The sequence below is a fragment of the Dermochelys coriacea genome, chromosome 6 (genome assembly GCF_009764565.3).
Source record: "Dermochelys coriacea isolate rDerCor1 chromosome 6, rDerCor1.pri.v4, whole genome shotgun sequence".
NCBI lineage: Eukaryota > Metazoa > Chordata > Testudines > Dermochelyidae > Dermochelys > Dermochelys coriacea.
The window spans coordinates 116,511,325-116,529,118 of NC_050073.1; positions in this window are offsets into that span (position 1 = coordinate 116,511,325).

The following is a 17,794-nucleotide window of genomic DNA, read 5'->3' on the forward strand; positions in this document are numbered from 1 at the left end:
AACATTGCATTATGAGCACTTGATCCCAGTTGTCAAAACTTTGTAGTGTAGACATGACCTTAGGCACATGACTTTCAATGAGACTTAGGCTCCTGAGTCACTTAGGTGCTTTGGAAAATTTCACCCGCTGTGTCGATGCCCAGCTGCTCTTCTTCTCCCACTCTTGCCTCCATGCCTTTTACCACTCTGACGCTGCCCCTATGTATCAAACACTTTCCCCTTTCCAGTCTGACATGCCATTCCCCTACCCCCGCATTCAGATCCTGCCTCAGAACTCACTTCTTCCGCAGGCCCCACAAGAGAGGATCCTTCATCCGATATTTCCAAAGGTATCCTTGCTCTGGGTTTCCCTTTCTCACCACTTCAGCCTTTATGTCTCAATCTGCATGGGCAGACCCTCGTCCCTGTGCACAGCCCCATTAAAGTCAGTGAGGCTCCCACAGGGCCATGAGGATCTGCCTACTGCAGCATCAGGGCTTAGATTGTCAACTCTCTGCAGCACTGCCTGTCTTTATTTTGGGTCATGTACAGGACCGGGCACATGCTGAATGCTTCACAAATGAGGCTAAGTTTATATTGATGCCATTTATCCACCATGAACATTCACTCCTCCAGGGGACCAGCGGCACCAGCCATATAAAGTCTCTATTGAAAAGTAATTAGACAGGAGTAGATATAAAATTAAATTTGATTTTACAGCAAGTCTTGCAAGGGAGTATCCTTGCAGGGGGAAAGAATACAATGGTTAGATGTTGCACAATGTATTTCTCTGACTGGGAGCAGAGTGAGTATGCCATACAGCCAATGAAACAGGGGGAAGAGAAATCAGCTAAGGTCATCAGAAAATTATTTTCTTTTGAAATATCAGGAATCTTACTCAGCCAAAGGAATGCAATGTAAAGGCATACAGTCAAATTGAAAGCTAGTCAATTAAAAATATTCAGTATAGCACCTGCCTCTGAGTCCTCTGTTAGTTTTTGTGGTTTTACACCCTTCCCCCCATCTCCCTATTTTTAAATGAATTTTCTCTCCCCTTTCTCTGTGAAGGACTCACACAAAGAACAGGGGAAACTGACTCTACTACTGCATAAGAGAAACAGTAAAACTGATTATGTACAAAGTCCTGCCCAATGTATAAACATAGATAACTGCATCTTCCTCTGATCTCTTTCAGTTACAGGAATTGTGGTGTCATTTCTAAAACAGTAGGTTAAAAAAATTCAGAACGATTTTTAGTTTTAAGAGTATGGTTTGCAAGTTGCCCTCTGCCCTAGAGAAGGGGGCTGAGTCCTTTGATAACAGTTATACACACTAAGAATGAAATCTCCTGCTTCTAATCATCAGCTGATGACTCATTCATCACATGAATGAGGAAAGCATCATCTTCGCCATCCACCTGCACAGCATGGTGCTACTGGACAGTGCTTTTTGGAAAAGGTGGGTTCATTTTTCTCTGAAGAATCAGACATAGTCCATTGCTGAAGGTAGGATACTGAACCAGATAGACCAATGGTCTGATCTAGTATGGCAAATCAAACTTCTGCACAGCAACTTGCCAAGGAAATATATAGACCTTATTTCTGGGGTATATTATCCATCAAATAGCAAGGTTTAGATAGAATATTACATAGAGTTCAGCTGATGAATATGATGATGATGAAAGTTTTTATGTTAAAGTTCATTATTATACCCAATTAAAACCAGATCTCTCTCTCTCTCTCTCTCTCTCTGTCATTTGCTTTTCAATGCCTTCTAAGCTAGGTGTATACAGTGTACATTTAGCACGCTCATCCAGAAAAGCCATTTTTTGCTTTCCTGACTTATAATCGAAAGGCCCAGCCTCTGAGATGACAGCCATCTAGGCTCAAATAACCTGAAATTTGCTTTAAAAAATTTGCAGGAGCCGATCCAGGAGGAAAACAAATGCCATGAGTTCCACCTCCAGTTTCCTCTGCTTCTGGAGGGTGGGGGAGGAAGTGGGTACATGTATTTCATACAGAGACATTACATCATTTTAAAAATATTTTTTACATGCATAGGCTGTAACTTATCAAAGGGGCCACTGTCAAATTAATTCCTATACAAATCCACACACATAAGGCCTCTACGTAAACCACGCCACTTACACAGCAGTAGGTTAGATCACATTTTGTAAGGTGTGAGAAGTTTGGGTCCCCCTGTGGAGCAAGAAAGGGTCTCCCCTCCTTAAACCTGCAGCTGTCAGCACAGATTGCAGGACACCTGGAAGAGACCACAGCCATCTGTGCAGAGGCACTTTGCACTCACTGAGACTATTGTTAGTGGCTGGATTCCAGACGTGCTGTCATTTTAGTGGGGTATTTATTATTACTCCAAGCCTTTTAGGAAGCAATTCCCTATCTGGGCTATGAAGAGAGGGAAACTTCTCTTCTAGGGCATTTGAAATAACAATTCCAGCAACGTTATTTGACAGCTACTAGAATATACATTTCTTGCAGGGACAAGACTTTTTAAACTGTTAAGAAATATAACACAACGTTTAAAAGGCAAAAGTCCTGCTTTCCTCCAAATAGCTCTTATACCATGGATGTTGGAAACTGGCCTACCAGGGAAATTGTGGCTCACTTTAACATTAAGCCACCAGATGGTTTTTGTTTGTTTGTTTTTAAATGTCTTCTTCCCCAGGCCATTCTACAAACATTCTCTCAGCTGTTTTACTCATTCTTCACCTGCTTCTTCTCCAGCAGCAGAGAAGAACAGAGCAGTGCAGAGGGAAAAACAATTCTGCATTTAGCCTTTGTAGATGTTTCAAGTTCACAGACAAACCTGAGAACAATCCCTTAAGGGAAGCCGTTGCATAAGTCCCAAATCTGGTCTCTATCTATCTTAGGTACATATATGGCTCCCTTTACCAAGCTATGAATTCCTCGCAATTTTTAACATATTTATCCCCACAACATGCCACATGAAGTGCTATTAACCCTATTTAACAGATCAGAAACTGAGGCACAGAGAGGTTAAGTGACTTGCCCAAGGTCACACAGGAAGTCAGTTACAGAGCCAGGATTTGATTCCCCAGGTCTTCTAAGTCACAGGCTAGGACCTTTAACATTGGACCATCCTTACTCTCTTGGGAAATGCCAACTTTGCTTAACAAGTTACTTATTGTAGGAATTTTTTGCTGTGCTTCTAATAAAAGATTGTTACCCTGTTTTATGATGAAATGGAGCTGTGTGGAAAGGGCCTCCTTCCTAAAGTTCATTTGATAAGAACCTGACCAGACCTAGCTAGTGTCTACTTTTTCTTTCTTATTAAGAAACAACCTAATATGTCTGAACTTCGCCCAGCAAAATCCTGGTTTGGAGCATGCTGGAGATGCAAGGGATGATCATGTGATTCTGATCAGGTCAGATGGAATCAACTTCCAGGTTCATTAGAATATCATTAGCATCAGATGCCTTGCTCAGCTAATAAGTTAAAAAGCGACAACTCCAAGTCAGGGCTTTCCAGAAATACTGGTGTCAAGTATCAGAGGGGTAGCTGTGTTTGTCTGGATCTGTAAAAGCGGCAAAGAGTCCTGTGGCACCTGATGCATCTGATGAAGTAGGTATTCACCCATAAAAGCTTATGCTCCAATACATCTGTTAGTCTATAAGGTGCCACAGGACTCTTTGCCGCTTTTACAGAAATACTGAATGTATTGGAATGCTAAACTGTATTATACCATTCAACCACTAGGTGATGCTGTGTGTAACACACCTTATTTAAGCTCAGCCAGACCTGGCAATACCTTAAAGGATCTTATGAAATACAGATCTCTGATGTACCTCTCTGAGAAGGAGGCTCTGTAGCCAGTCAATACCTGGTACAGAAGCCTGATCTGCTAGTAGCAGCTCCTGCAACCTACTGTGTACAAGGTGTACATGACATGGTAGCAGAAATAAACTAATGCTAGAGGAGAGCAGAAACAGAAGGAAAAGAGCAACAAAGGTTGCAGGCGGAAGGAACAAAGCAACAAAGGTTGCAGGATTGATCTCATCAACATGCCACTCTTCAATGCCCCAGAGAACTTCACCTTTTACTAAACTTCACAATTGTCAGACTGGAAGCAGTATTTTCAAATTGCTACAAAACTCCATAAGGAAACTGGAGATATTCAGGTATCATCTTCAATTTATGCTCGGGGAAGTAGGCAGAGTATATCTTTAAATCCTTTGACTTTACTGAAAACGATCACAAAGATGACTATGAAATGGTTCTGGCTATGTTTGATGCATACTTCATACCACAGAGAAATGTGGTTTATGAAAGAGCATGTTTTCACCAGAGAATTCAGGAACCAAGAGAAAATGTTGAATGTTTTATATGAGCTTTTCATAAATTGTCTGAAAAACTGTGATTCTGGGACTTCTAAACAAAAATATAAAAGAGAAAGGCTGGTTATTGGGTTTAACAGACAAGAAACTCTCACAGCACCTAAAGTTAAAAACACACTTAACTCTACACACAGCTATTCCAATAGCAAAGCAGTACGAGTCAGTAAAACCGCAAAACCTAGAACAAGTTGCAAACCGGAAAAACCTGAAACTAGAAGTTGTAAACAGATGCAGCCTGAGTACTAGAAGTCATTACCATAAAAGTCTTGAGGCTATGAGGAAATTCCAGGAAAACCACAAAACCTTTTAGAATAAATGTACAAGATGTGGAAAATTTCATAGCTAGACATGTGTGTCTAGCTAAATGTACAATATGTAATAAATGCACAAACTATGGACATTTTGTAGCTATTTGCTGCACTTGGGCACAGAGAGAGCTAACTAATAGTACAGACAATCAAGAGCCGTTGTTTCTGGCATCTATCACGTGACAGATCCTGCCTGGAGAGTGAAACTGAATATTCATAGTAAGACTACTGGCTTTAAAATTGACTCAGGAGCTGACATCACAGTCATCTCAGAAGGGAATTACAATAACCTTCAACCCTGCCAGAGCTGATATCATCTGATACAGCTCTGATTAGCTCTGGAGGTATTCTCAATAGCATCGGCCATTCACTCCAGAAACAACTTACAAAGACAAAAGCTATGCATTCAGAATGCATGTGACCAAAGGATCAAAGACCAACAACCTTCTCAGCTGCAGCATGGCAGCCATGATGAACCTAGGGAAAAGGGTGGAAGAACTCAAAGGAGTATTTGATGATATTGGACTTTTGAAAGGAGATCCAGTACAAATAAACTTTAGAGACAATGCAGAATCATGCAGTGTACAAACACCTCGACCAGACAGAACTTGGAAGTGACTAGCTGCAGATTTATGTGAATTCAGAGGACTGTTTTTCCAGGTATATAGAAATAATGTACTTGAAAGACATAACGTTGCAATGTTACAGAGATACTGAAGTGCACTTTTGCTCATTTCTGGTTTCAGAATAGCAACCGTGTTAGTCTGTATCCACAAAAAGAACAGGAGTACTTGTGGCACCTTAGAGACTAACAGATTTATTAGAGCATAAGCTTTCGTGGGCTACAGCCCACTTCATCGGATGCATAGAATGGAATTCTGTATCCCAGAACAATTAGAGATGGACAATGAACCACAATTCACTGCAGCAGAATTTAAAACACTCCAAATGAAATATGATGTTGATCGCATTACTAGCAGCCACATTACCCACAAGCGAATGGAGACAGCCAAGAAAATCCTACAGCAAGAAGATCCATGCCTTGCTCTTCTGAGCTACATACCAGTACAAATCCCGATAGAAAGACATCTCAGAACTATTCCAATTTTGGAAAAGAATTTATCTTCAAAGTGGCCAGATATGAAAATAATAGCCAACTCAGATAAAAAGGCAAAAAGAGCTTACAAATGCTTTTATAAAAGACTTCACTCAGTTAAAGAACTGCTGGGTCAAGAACCTGGTGACCATGTTTGTATCAAACTGGATGGAGAAAAAGGATGGATAATTCTAGATGTCGTAAAGAAAAAGAATTCTGCACCCAGATCATATGTGATTGGGACTGACAGTGAAGAGTTGAACAGAAACTGTTGACAGTTTGTTTCTCAGAAAGAACAATCAACAGAGCAAACTCTACAGATGTTGGATGCAGAATAAGAAGACGGCTTCTCAAAAAGATTCCAAACCACACAGAAACAGTCGTTGCAACTAATGGACAGCCTGATGACCAAGTTGTTACGCTTTCAGGTCATGTAATTAGAAAACCTATACAGTTCAGAGACACTTGACAGACTGGTCTGTACTGAACTTTAAAGATAGTGTAATAGTGTCAATTTTGTAAATAGTAGGAGAGTAGAACTTAAAGGGGGAGGTGTAATGGAACGCTAAACTGTATTTTACTGTTCAGCCACTAGGTGGAGCTGTGTGCAACATATCTTACTTACAGGTTTCAGAGTAGCAGCCGTGTTAGTCTGTATTCGCAAAAAGAAAAGGAGTACTTGTGGCACCTTAGAGACTAACAAATTTATTTGAGCATAAGCTTTCGTGAGCTACAACTCACTTCATCGGATGCATTCTGTGGAAAATACAGTGGGGAGATTTATATACTCAGAAAACATGAAACAATACCCACCTGCTGAAGTGAAGAAACAGATTGACAGAGCCTGAAGAGTACCCAGAAGTCACCTACTACAGGACAGGCCCAACAAAGAAAATAACAGAACGCCACTAGCCATCACCTCCCCCCCCCCCCACTGTTCCTCAGATGTTTTTATCAACTGCTGGAAATGGCCCACCTTGATCATCACTACAAAAGGGTTCCCCTCCCCCACTCTCCTGCTGGTAATAGCTCACCTTAGCTGATCACTCTCGTTACAGTGTTTATGGTAACACCCATTGTTTCATGTTCTCTGTGTATATAAATCTCCCCACTGTATTTGTCACTGTATGCATCCGATGAAGTGAGCTGTAGCTCACGGAAGCTTATGCTCAAATAAATTTGTTAGTCTCTAAGGTGCCACAAGTACTCCTTTCCATACCTAATCTCAGCCAGATTCAGTATTATATCAAAAGATCTTATGGAAAACACATCTCTGGTGTATGTCTCTGAGAAGGAGGCTATGTAGCCAGTCCATATCTGGTACTGGAGTCTGACCTGCTAGTACCAATGCTGCAACCTACCAAATGAGGTGTACATGACACTAGGATCCTTCTCTAAAGGTCTATCAGTTTCCTTCTGCTGGAAGAGATTAAAAATGACATCCTTTTAAGCGTCAAGCTGGAACACATGCTTCCATGATCAACATATTAGATAATTGGATGCTACAGTATATTCCTGGTTCAGAATGGAACTTTAGGGAGAAATCTTGAGCCACTAAAGCTTTGAGTAGCAGTGTCAGAGAAGGACCAATTAAAGCAACATGAGCCATTGGACAAGAGACTAAAAGGAATAGCAAGCCCCAGATAACAAGCTAGTTTTCATTGCATCTATCCATGGTTTCCAAAATGACCAAGAGCCAGTGTCACTAGTCAATTTTCAAGGTTTCAACAACTGCCTATGGTACAGACCCTCCAGAAGAGAGGTAAGCACAATGCTTGGTGGCTATGCTGATTCCCAGAATTTTCATACTGTGAATAAGATAGTTCAGAGGAGAGCTGGTTCCCCTTTAAAGTGTGGTTTCACTCTGATAAACAAGTCTAGAAATGGTGTGATGGGGTTCAGTGCAAATGGGGTTGAGCATCCTAGACATACAGCCTTTGACTCTATTGTCTGCCACCGTTGGGACTTTGTCTTCGAAATTTCATGACTTTGAAATTCAAATGAACATTCATAACCTGGGCCACAATTTCAGTTCAATCCCCAAAGCAATTTTTATACAAAGCTCACACCTGACATGTTCACCTGAATCAGCCAATCTGCCAAATTCAGTATTTTAAAAATTAACATTTCAATTTCTGACCTCCACCTAAACCATCATTCTGGACACTTTCTGCAAGTGTTAATTTACTATGCTAATGTTTAAAAAAAATCCAAAGAGGAATTAACATGCTTTGCAAATAGCAAGCAACTCACCTAAGCTTTCCTTGTTATAAACCTCTTTTCCAGGCAACAGTTCCCTTTTCGCATTATTTGTTGTAATCTCTGGCTGTTAAATCTAAATTAGATTGCAAAAAAGCTCTGAATTGGGACCTTCCATTCTTGTATGTCTGTAAAGCACCAAGCACACCCATGGCCTTATATAAACATTTTATCAACAGAAGTATGTAGAATTAAAACGGAATGTTTAAATCCTAGAGTCTATGCAACAGTGTAATAAACAAATACACTCTTGAGGTGTTGGAAGGGGGAAATATATTAAACTGTACATCATCTCCTTTTATCATAGCATGAGGCAATGAGCTCTACTTAGGACATTTCAATTCCATCACTAATAGAAACGAAGGGTCTGATCATTGGTACTTCTATCAATAAGTCATTGCCCTAAATGCAAGGTCAGATCACATAGAGGCATCAAATTACCTCTCTGGGATGCCAAATTTCTTCACGCCTGTGAGTCAGGTAAGTGATATGACAGGTCTGACAGTGGAAGTGCAGGACTCATGGACTGAATGTGTGGAATCTACCATGAAATCATATACAAAATAAATGAGATCTATACAGCAGTCTAACCACTTGCAAAAGGACAAGGCACTGCAGCGCTATCTCAAAATATTGGGATGCGGGGCGAGGAAAGGGGAGATAATTCAGGTCAGAGCACACAATCTACAAATCCTTAGAATGCCTAAGGGCGTGGAAGGCAATGACCTCAGACTGCTTTGAAAATTGATTAAAGAAGCCCTACAGCTGATCATAGTCAATGACCCTATCTACATGTATCAAACAGACAACAGCCAAAACTTCTCTGATTGAGTTGGTAATTGTAAGAATTTCTGTCCTGAGATCTCTTGCAGTGGCTAGCAAGAAGGAGGTCCAATGGAACCAGTACCACCCAGTAAACTGTTCTTCCTCAGATCAGGCACAGAAATGAAAAGATGAGCTTTGTTCTCTTCAGGAGCTGATTGTCATAAGATCAGCCTAAAGATGATGCTTTTTAAAAATGTATTTCCAACTGTGTGGTAGATCACACTATTAAAAACAAGGCATGTATGCTTCAGGATCTACAACCACTTACTGAAATATATGACAAAACAGACAGCTGGCCTAAAGGGCTGGACTGCGTGGTATATTTTATCTTAAGGTCTTCTTTGACTAGAAGTACAAGGGATAAACAACAAACTAGTAATTGTGAAATGGCATGAATATTTATTTTCTTTTTCAGACCAAGCATCCAATTAGCCTTATGATCTTGCCCTTGTGTGTATGTATCTTTAAAAACAAGCAGCTTAAATATACATGCATCTAGTTCAGTTGAAGATTTTATGGTTAGAATACACGTGGCATAACCACAGCATGAAAACAAAGTTATTTGCTCATTTCAAATGACGGTTGATCCAGGTGTTCAGTGCAGAAGAGAACCATCAAATGTTACGGAGGCTAATTTTGATGGCAGAGGAGATGTTGGGAAAGGACTTTAATTTGTCTGCAATGTGTCATTCTCCAATACTTTTCACCCTACCTTAATACAGACATTAATTAAGACTCAACACCTTGGCAGATATAAGTATTATCCCTAGTACTTTACAAATGGGGGGAAAAAAAAACACCAGCCAGAGTTGTTTGAGACAACAAATCCAACCAGAGTAACAGACTCAGAAGAACTCCCCAGTTCTTACTGCCCAGTCATTTGCTGAGTTTGCTAGCTCTGTGAGGCAGTGTAACACTAAACTATTATAGGGGAAGACTAGCATTTTAGGTACTAGGATATCAAAGTGCTATGGTTTTTCTAGGATTGAAACATACAAAAAAATCTTGTTTCTTTTAAAAAGTCACTTGTGGTAAAGATGAAAGAATGGGTAATAATGCAGAAAGCTGCTAAAGGCTTTCAAACTTTCAGGAATTTCTATCTTAAAGGCTATATTCACAACTTTGCTCAAAAAATATACAACAAACCAGTGCTTAGTTTTTTGAACTGCCATGTTTTTCAGACAATAATGCAAAGCTATTTTAAATGAAGAGACTCTCATTTATGAATAATTGAGTTAAAATATGTTGGGAAGGATTTTTTTGGCTGAGGAGGTTGTATGAATATGAGGGGGGAGTACCAAGACTCAGCAAAGAAGAAATATTAGGTTTCTGATCACACCCTAAAATTGCCCAACATATGGTCAAGTGACTTTTAGGGCTTGTCTATGTGGCTCTGCAGTTTGGACTACAGGGGTGTGAACAGCAGTGCACACTAGTGTGTTTCGTTTTAACTCCACCATGTGGACGCTGCAGGCATGAAATGAAATGTTCCTAGTTTGCACTAACATAGCCTTGTGGACGTAGCCTTAGTAAGGACCTTAAAGACTCATAGCCAACTTGAAAACTAGATCCTTAAAAAAATTAGTCAAAATTAGTCCCAGGAAGGAGAAGTTAGTTGCCCGTACAATAACTTGAGTTCTTTGAATCATAGATTCATAGATACTAAGGTCAGAAGGGATCATTCTAATCATCTAGTCCGACCTCCTGCACAATGCAGGCCACAGAATCTCACCCACCCACTCCTATGAAAAACCTCACCTATGTCTGAGCTATTGAAGTCCTCAAATCATGGTTCAAAGACCTCAAGGAGCAGAGAATCCTCCCTCAAGTGACCCGTGCCCCATGCTACAGAGGAAGGCGAAAAACCTCCAGGGCCTCTTCCAATCTGCCCTGGAGGAAAATTCCTTCCCGACCCCAAATATGGCGATTAGCTAAACCCTGAGCATATGAGCTAGATTCACCAGCCAGATATTACAGAAAATTCTTTCCTGGGTAACTCAGATCCCATCCATCTAATATCCCATCTCAGGGGATTAGGCCTATTTACCCTGAATATTTAAAGATCAATTAATTTCCAAAATCACATCATACCATCTCCTCCATAAACTTATCGAGCAGAATCTTAAAGCCAGATAGATCTGTCCCCCCACTTCTTCCCTTGGAAGGCTATTCCAAAACTTCACTCTTCTGATGGTTAGAAACCTTTGTCTAATTTCAAGTCTAAACTTCCTGGTGGCCAGTTTATACCCATTTGTTCTTGTGTCTTTGAAATGTTTTGTCCCTAAGGGTGCTCCACCATAGAATGTATGCATGCCTGTGCACTCTAAACTGGAGTAAAAGCAGTGTTATGGGCCCATGCTTGTGCAGAGCAGCATCTAGTGCTCCCATACAAGGCCACGTAAGGAGGCGCAGACTCAACCGCAACACCAGAGACACCACGGCAGAGGGAAAGGAAAGTAGGAGGTGGAGCACCCTATAGGGACAAAGCATAAAATCATAGACTCATAGAACTACAGGACTGGAAGGGACCTCGAGAAGTCATCTTGTCAAGTCCCCTGCACTCATGGCAGGGCTAAGTATTATCTAGACCATCCCTGACAGATGTTTGTCTAACCTGCTCTTAAAAGTCTCCAATGATGGAGATCTCAAAGAACCCATCTCAAAGAATTCACATTACTATACAGTAAGTAATACTCTGTTTCTTTTCAGAGTAGCAGCCGTGTTAGTTTGTATTCGCAAAAAGAAAAGGAGTACTTGTGGCACCTTAGAGACTAACAAATTTATTAGAGCATAAGCTTTCGTGTGAAGTGAGCTGTAGCTCACGAAAGCTTATGCTCTAATAAATTTGTTAGTCTCTAAGGTGCTACAAGTACTCCTTTTCTCTTTCTTTTATGTCCCTACGGGTACTCCAACGTAGGAGAAGCCCAGGCAGTATAAATGTGGAAGTGGGTACTGATGAGGCAGATCAAAGATAGGTTGGAGGACTGCATCACCAAAGGCAGTGTCAGCCCTGGAAGCAGGTCAGATGGCAAAATGCTTGGCAAACGTGAACAGAGGACCAAGTTACTGAGCTGAAGAGCTCTGAATGGGAACAACCTGCAGGAGGGCTACAGAAATGGACGGAGCCCTAATTGAGTGTGCTCACCCCATGAGAAGGCTGTATTCCAGCAGCTTCAGAACAGGTCAACATACAACCGGCAACCTACTTTGACAGTCTTTGAGTGGAAAATAGCTGTCTCTTCATCCTTTATGCCAATGATACAAACCATCTGGGAGAGACCCTAAAGGTCTTAGTTCTGTCAAAGTAGAAGGCAAGTGCCTGCCTGGCATCTAGCATGTGGAGGATCATAGACTCATAGACGTTAAGGTCAGAAAGTACCATCATGTTCATCTGGTCTCACCTCCTGCACATCAAAAGCCCCAGAACCTTACCCACTCCTGCTAGGTCCATAATGTCTGGCTGAGTTACTGAAGTCCTCAAATTATGATTTAAAGACTTCAAATTGCAGAGAAACCATCATTTACTCTACTTCAAACTAGCAAGTGACCCATGCCCTATTGTGTAAAGGCAGGTGAAAACCCCACAGAGTCTCTGCCAATCTGACTGGGAGATGGGAGGATTCCTTCCCACCCCTAAATATGGCAATCAGTTAGACCCAGAGCATGTGGGCGTGACCCACCAGTCAGACACTTGGCAAAAAATTCTCAGTAGTAACTCAGAGCCCTCCCCATCTAGTGTCCCATCACTACCTATTGGAGATATTTGCTAATAGCAGCTGCAGATGGGCTATATGCCATTGTAGGCAATCTCAGTATACAATCCCTTCCATAAATTTATCAAACTCAGTCTTGAAACAGCTTTTTCCTCCCCAGTATTCCCATTGGAAGGCTATTCCAGAACTTCACTCCTCTGATGGTTTGTCTAATTTCAAGCCTAAATTTATTGCTGGCCATTTTATTATATCCCTTTGTTCTTGAACCAAAATGGGCCCTTAAATAACTCCTCTCTCTCCCTGGTGTTTAACCCTCTGATGTATTTACAGAGAGCAATCACATCTCCCCTCAGGCTTTGTTTTGTTCGGCTAAACAAGCCAAGCTCCTTAAGTCTCTTCTAGCAAGGCAGGGTCTTCATTCTTCTGATCATTCTAGTAGCCTTTCCCTGTACTTGTTCCAGTTTGACTTCATCTTTCTTAAACATGGGAGACCAGAATTGCACACACTATTCCAGCGTTTTGTAGAATGGTAATAACACTTCCCTCTCTTTATTGGAAATACCTCTCCTGATGCATCCTAGGATTGCATTAGCCTTTTTTAAAGCCATATCACATTGGTGGCTCATAGTCATCCTGTCATCAACCAATACACCCATGTCTTTGTCCTTCTCTGTCACTTCCAATTAGTAAGTCCCCAGTTCACTGCAAAAATTCTTGGTTTGTGAGATCACTTTGCAACTCTTTGCAGTTTGCTTTGGGCTTAACTATCTTGAGTAATTTTGTATTGTCTTCAAACTTGGCCACCTCATTGTTCACCCTTTTTTTCCAGATCATTAAGGGGTGGATCTTCTGGTATTGGTGCCTGTATCAAGGACTGGGGGATCTGATCTTGGGCTGATGCTGGAGCGTTCAGGCTGCAGCTGTCAGAGAAGTATTGGGAAAGGGGCTATTGCAGAACTCCTTAGGAGAGGGACGACAGAAATCTAGAGGGTGATGGAGAGCTATAGTAGCCTGCATCGGTGCTGGGGCCTACAACAGGGACTGGTGTAGAGCTGGAGACTCTGCACAAGGTACTGGAGAGTCGGTGGGACAATATCTCTGAGCTCAGAGTGCTGTAGTTATGAAGACAATGAAACCAGCATGTGAGTAGAAGTCCTTGGTACATCTTGGTGCCAAGAGATACTGAGTGGTACCCAGGTAGGTGCTTCCCTGTGTTGCCTGGTAGAAGACTTATCTAATCTAGGCATTTTAAATGATACTGACATCTTGGTACCAATTTCAGCTGGGGCCTCAGCAATGCCACTTGAGGGACACAAGGTCTCCTGGGAGTCTCATTTATAGGGAGACTTACCCCTTTTCTCAGATTTCCTAGTAGGGGAAAAAGGCTTCTCTCCGATATCCTCATCTCCGGAGCTGCTGCTGGGGCTCCAGCAGTCACTGGAGCAGCCTGAGACACTGAGGCTGATGTCTGAGTGGCAGAGAGAGGAGTGTTGACATTGCTGGAGCTAGGAAGCGTTCAGCCTAGCCTCTCCATCCTTTTGAGACCTGCCCTAGAACCTCATGAAGACCTTGCACTTCCACAGGATGTGGGTGTCTGCAAGACATCAGAAACAGCTACAGGAAAAGACCTGCGGCAGGTCTGGCAGAGCTTGAACCCAGGTTTTTCAGCACAACACAGATGTACCAAAGCCCTAAAATAAGGCAGCCAGAACCCTCCTTTCAAAGCACAAATGTGCTGAAATTAAGAAATAAATGAAATAAAAACTAAATAAAAAAAATAAGATTTACACAAGAAAAGGTGGGAAGCTGAGAACCACAGAACTCAAAAATGCTGGTGGTTGAGAAGAAACTGTGTGGCAATGGGTCCACGTCTCCTTCTATGCCCTCATATAGGAGCACAAGCAGCTGCTCCTGCTCTGTATAGGCATAGGCCTATGGACACTTTTACAGGCTCTGGCCGAGCGCGCACAGACCTGCACACATCCTATATGGAGAACCCATAGGGACATATACTGGAATAACTACACTTGCTCTTGTGGACCCCAGCCCATGAACATACAATCACATTTTTCTGTTGTTTATCTTCCCTGTTCTTTTGGGGGGGGGGGGGGAAGACCCATAGAAACTATAGGGGGAAACTGACTATGGCAAAAACTGAAAATTTATACATGTGCTTAATTTTAAGCACTTGAGAAGTCCCACAGATGTCAATTGGACAAATCAAATGCTTATAATTAAGCATGTGCACACTTGTAGCAGTTGAGCCTAATGTGTGGAAACAGTGAAAATATCAAATGCACAAAGTAAACAAAAATATAAAAAATATTCTTTCAATTGTAATCTTAGGTTATACTTGTAATTGTGGGTAAGACATTTTCAGATCAAAGTGTGATTTTCAAGGTGATTGTGTCTCTTTAAATTCTTCACACAAGAGTAACCTACCTAATCTTTAGTAGTTCTTATTAATGATAAGAGGACACAGTGGGAGGAAATGTCACTACTTTAAGGGGTTATTTAATTTCTGCTGGGCTTTTACAAAAATCACTGCAGTTGAATTTCAAGTAATCTATTCAAACTTGGAAATACATGAAATGCGATTAAGAAAAACTTGGAGATGAGCCCAAGTCCAAACACTTACTTTTCAAAGAGATTCTAGGCCTTCCCTCAATAGAAATGTAGGTACATAAAAATAGTCAATATTTCTATTATTTTTTTTTAAAAGGCCCACATATATTTTATATTTGTTTTCAGAACCACATTTTAAAGCATTGCTGTGTTTGCCCACCAACTGTTAATGGAATTGAGACTCCTAAATACCTAAATCCTTTTGCAAAAAGGAAATTTAGGATCCTAAATCAGTCACACATTGGAAAGTGGATTGCAACACCATCTAAATACCTTTAAAATGCAAGTGACTGTATTTGTGCAAGATAAATGCCACACTGCTGTAAATTAGAGACTGTGCAAAAGTAAAATATACATTTTTTAAAAAAGAACAGGAGTACTTGTGGCACTTTAGAGACTAACATTTATTTGAGCATAAGCTTTCGTGGGCTGCAGCCCACTTCATCGGATACATAGAATGGAACATTAGTAACAAGATATTTATACATATAGAGAACATGAAAAGGAGGAACTACTCATAGCAACTGTAAGAGGCTAATTAATTAAGAGGAGCTATTAGCAGCGGCTATTATCACATCAGCCACACCATCAGGGGCTCGTTCACCTGCACATCTACCAATGTGATATATGCCATCATATGCCAGCAGTGCCCCTCTGCCATGTACATTAGCCAAACTGGCCAGTCTCTACGCAAAAGAATAAAACGGACACAAATCTGACATCAGGAATCATAACATTCAAAAACCAGAAGAACACTTCAACCTCTTTAATCACTCAGTGACAAATTTAAAGATGGCAATTTTGCAACAGAAAAGCTTCAAAAACAGACTCCAAGGAGAAGCTGCTGAACTGGAATTAATATGCAAACTAGATTTGAACAAAGACTGGGAATGGCTCTGTCATTACACTAATTGAATCTATTTCCCCATGTTAAGTATCCTCACACCTTCGTGTCAACTGTCCAAAATGGGCCATCTTGATTTTCACTTCAGAAGTTTTTTTGCCCCTGCTGATAATAGCTCCTCTTAAATAATTAGCCTCTTACAGTTGGTATGGGTACTTCCACCTTTTCATTTTCTCTGTACGTATATCTTCTTACTATATATTACATTCTATGCATCCGATGAAGTCGGCTATAGCCCACAAAAGCTTATGCCCAAATAAATGTGTTAGTCTCTAAGGTGCCACAAGTACTCCTGTTCTTTTTGCTGATATAGACTAACACGGCTGCTACTCTGAAACCTGTTTTTTTAGAATCATTAGTGGCTGGTTATAGGGCAGTATTTCCAACTCAGAAGAGATTATTGTTCTTGCCAAGAACAATAGTTATGGCTGCTGTTGGTGAGCCAGTAATGAATCTTGAAATAAAGCGTTCCAGAATAAAGGGAACGGTTAAAAACCTGGAGGTCCTTATTTTGGGAACACCACCTCCAGTCATAGCTTTGGTGAGACAAGACTTCCTTAGCATGAAGCCTAGAAAGGGTCCATTCCATAAAGGCAGAGAGAGACAAGTTTGAACACCTGTATCACCTCCACTGCTAAAGAAGAGAGGGGAAACTTATAGCCACTTATTTTTTAAAAGCCCCCAACATTCATTGATTTATATATATATATTCTAGCAAACTTCTAGAACTCTCAAGTGGTCAGGTCCTGAAGTGTTGACTCAAAACAAAGCTTTACCTATAAAATTTGAATGCATAGCAGACAGCTGTTCTTAAAAATAAGGGTATAAACAAAAGAGTGGCCCATTCTTCAGGAAGGAAAACCTATCATTCTTGCAAAAGCTCTGAGATTCATGAGTTAGCAGTAAGCCAGTAGACATTTGTGGAGAATTTTGCCAAGTTCTGGCAAGTCTTCCTCCTGATTCCAGTAAAAATTTTGGGAAGTCTTCAAGAAAAATCAACATTTTTAATACAAATAAATTCACTCAAATGTGAATGCTAGTAAAATGGTTTTTAGTAAGCTCCTGATCCTGCAGACATATGTGAGCTGTCCCATTGAGTTCAACCGGCTCCTCACATGAACGTTTGCAGAATTGTAGCCTAAAATTATGTATACAAGTAGATTTTTTTTAAATGTCAGTCTTTAGAAAGTTCCTGTCATACCCCAAATCTTCCAGCCTTACTATAGACTAATCTCACGTACGCGAATATTTTCATCCTGGGTCAAGCCGATTAAATATTTGGCAGAACATTTAACCATTTGCATCTTTTAAATTAGCCTATGTAAATGTTTTTTCAATCGAATCCAGCCATATTAGACAATGCACATCAGCTGAATATTTCCCATAAAATGATCAGCAATAAAAAGTGAAGTTGCCATTCAGATCAATATTATGTTTCAAGAATTAATACACTCCTTTGAGGTGCTACCCAGATATTGTTTCAGTAGTTCTACAGTCTGAGGAAGAACACAGTGATTCAGAAAGATCTTCCCAACCAAGAAGGCCATAGACAAAACAAAAAGAACTAACTAGCAAAAGGAAAAATGTGCGTTTTTCCTACCCCCCCCTCCACTTTAATGCATAAAGGGAGCTTGACCACCACACCCTCAACCCATAAAATAATTTTTAAAAACTGCTTAGTAATAATACTTAATTGTTTTGCTAGACAA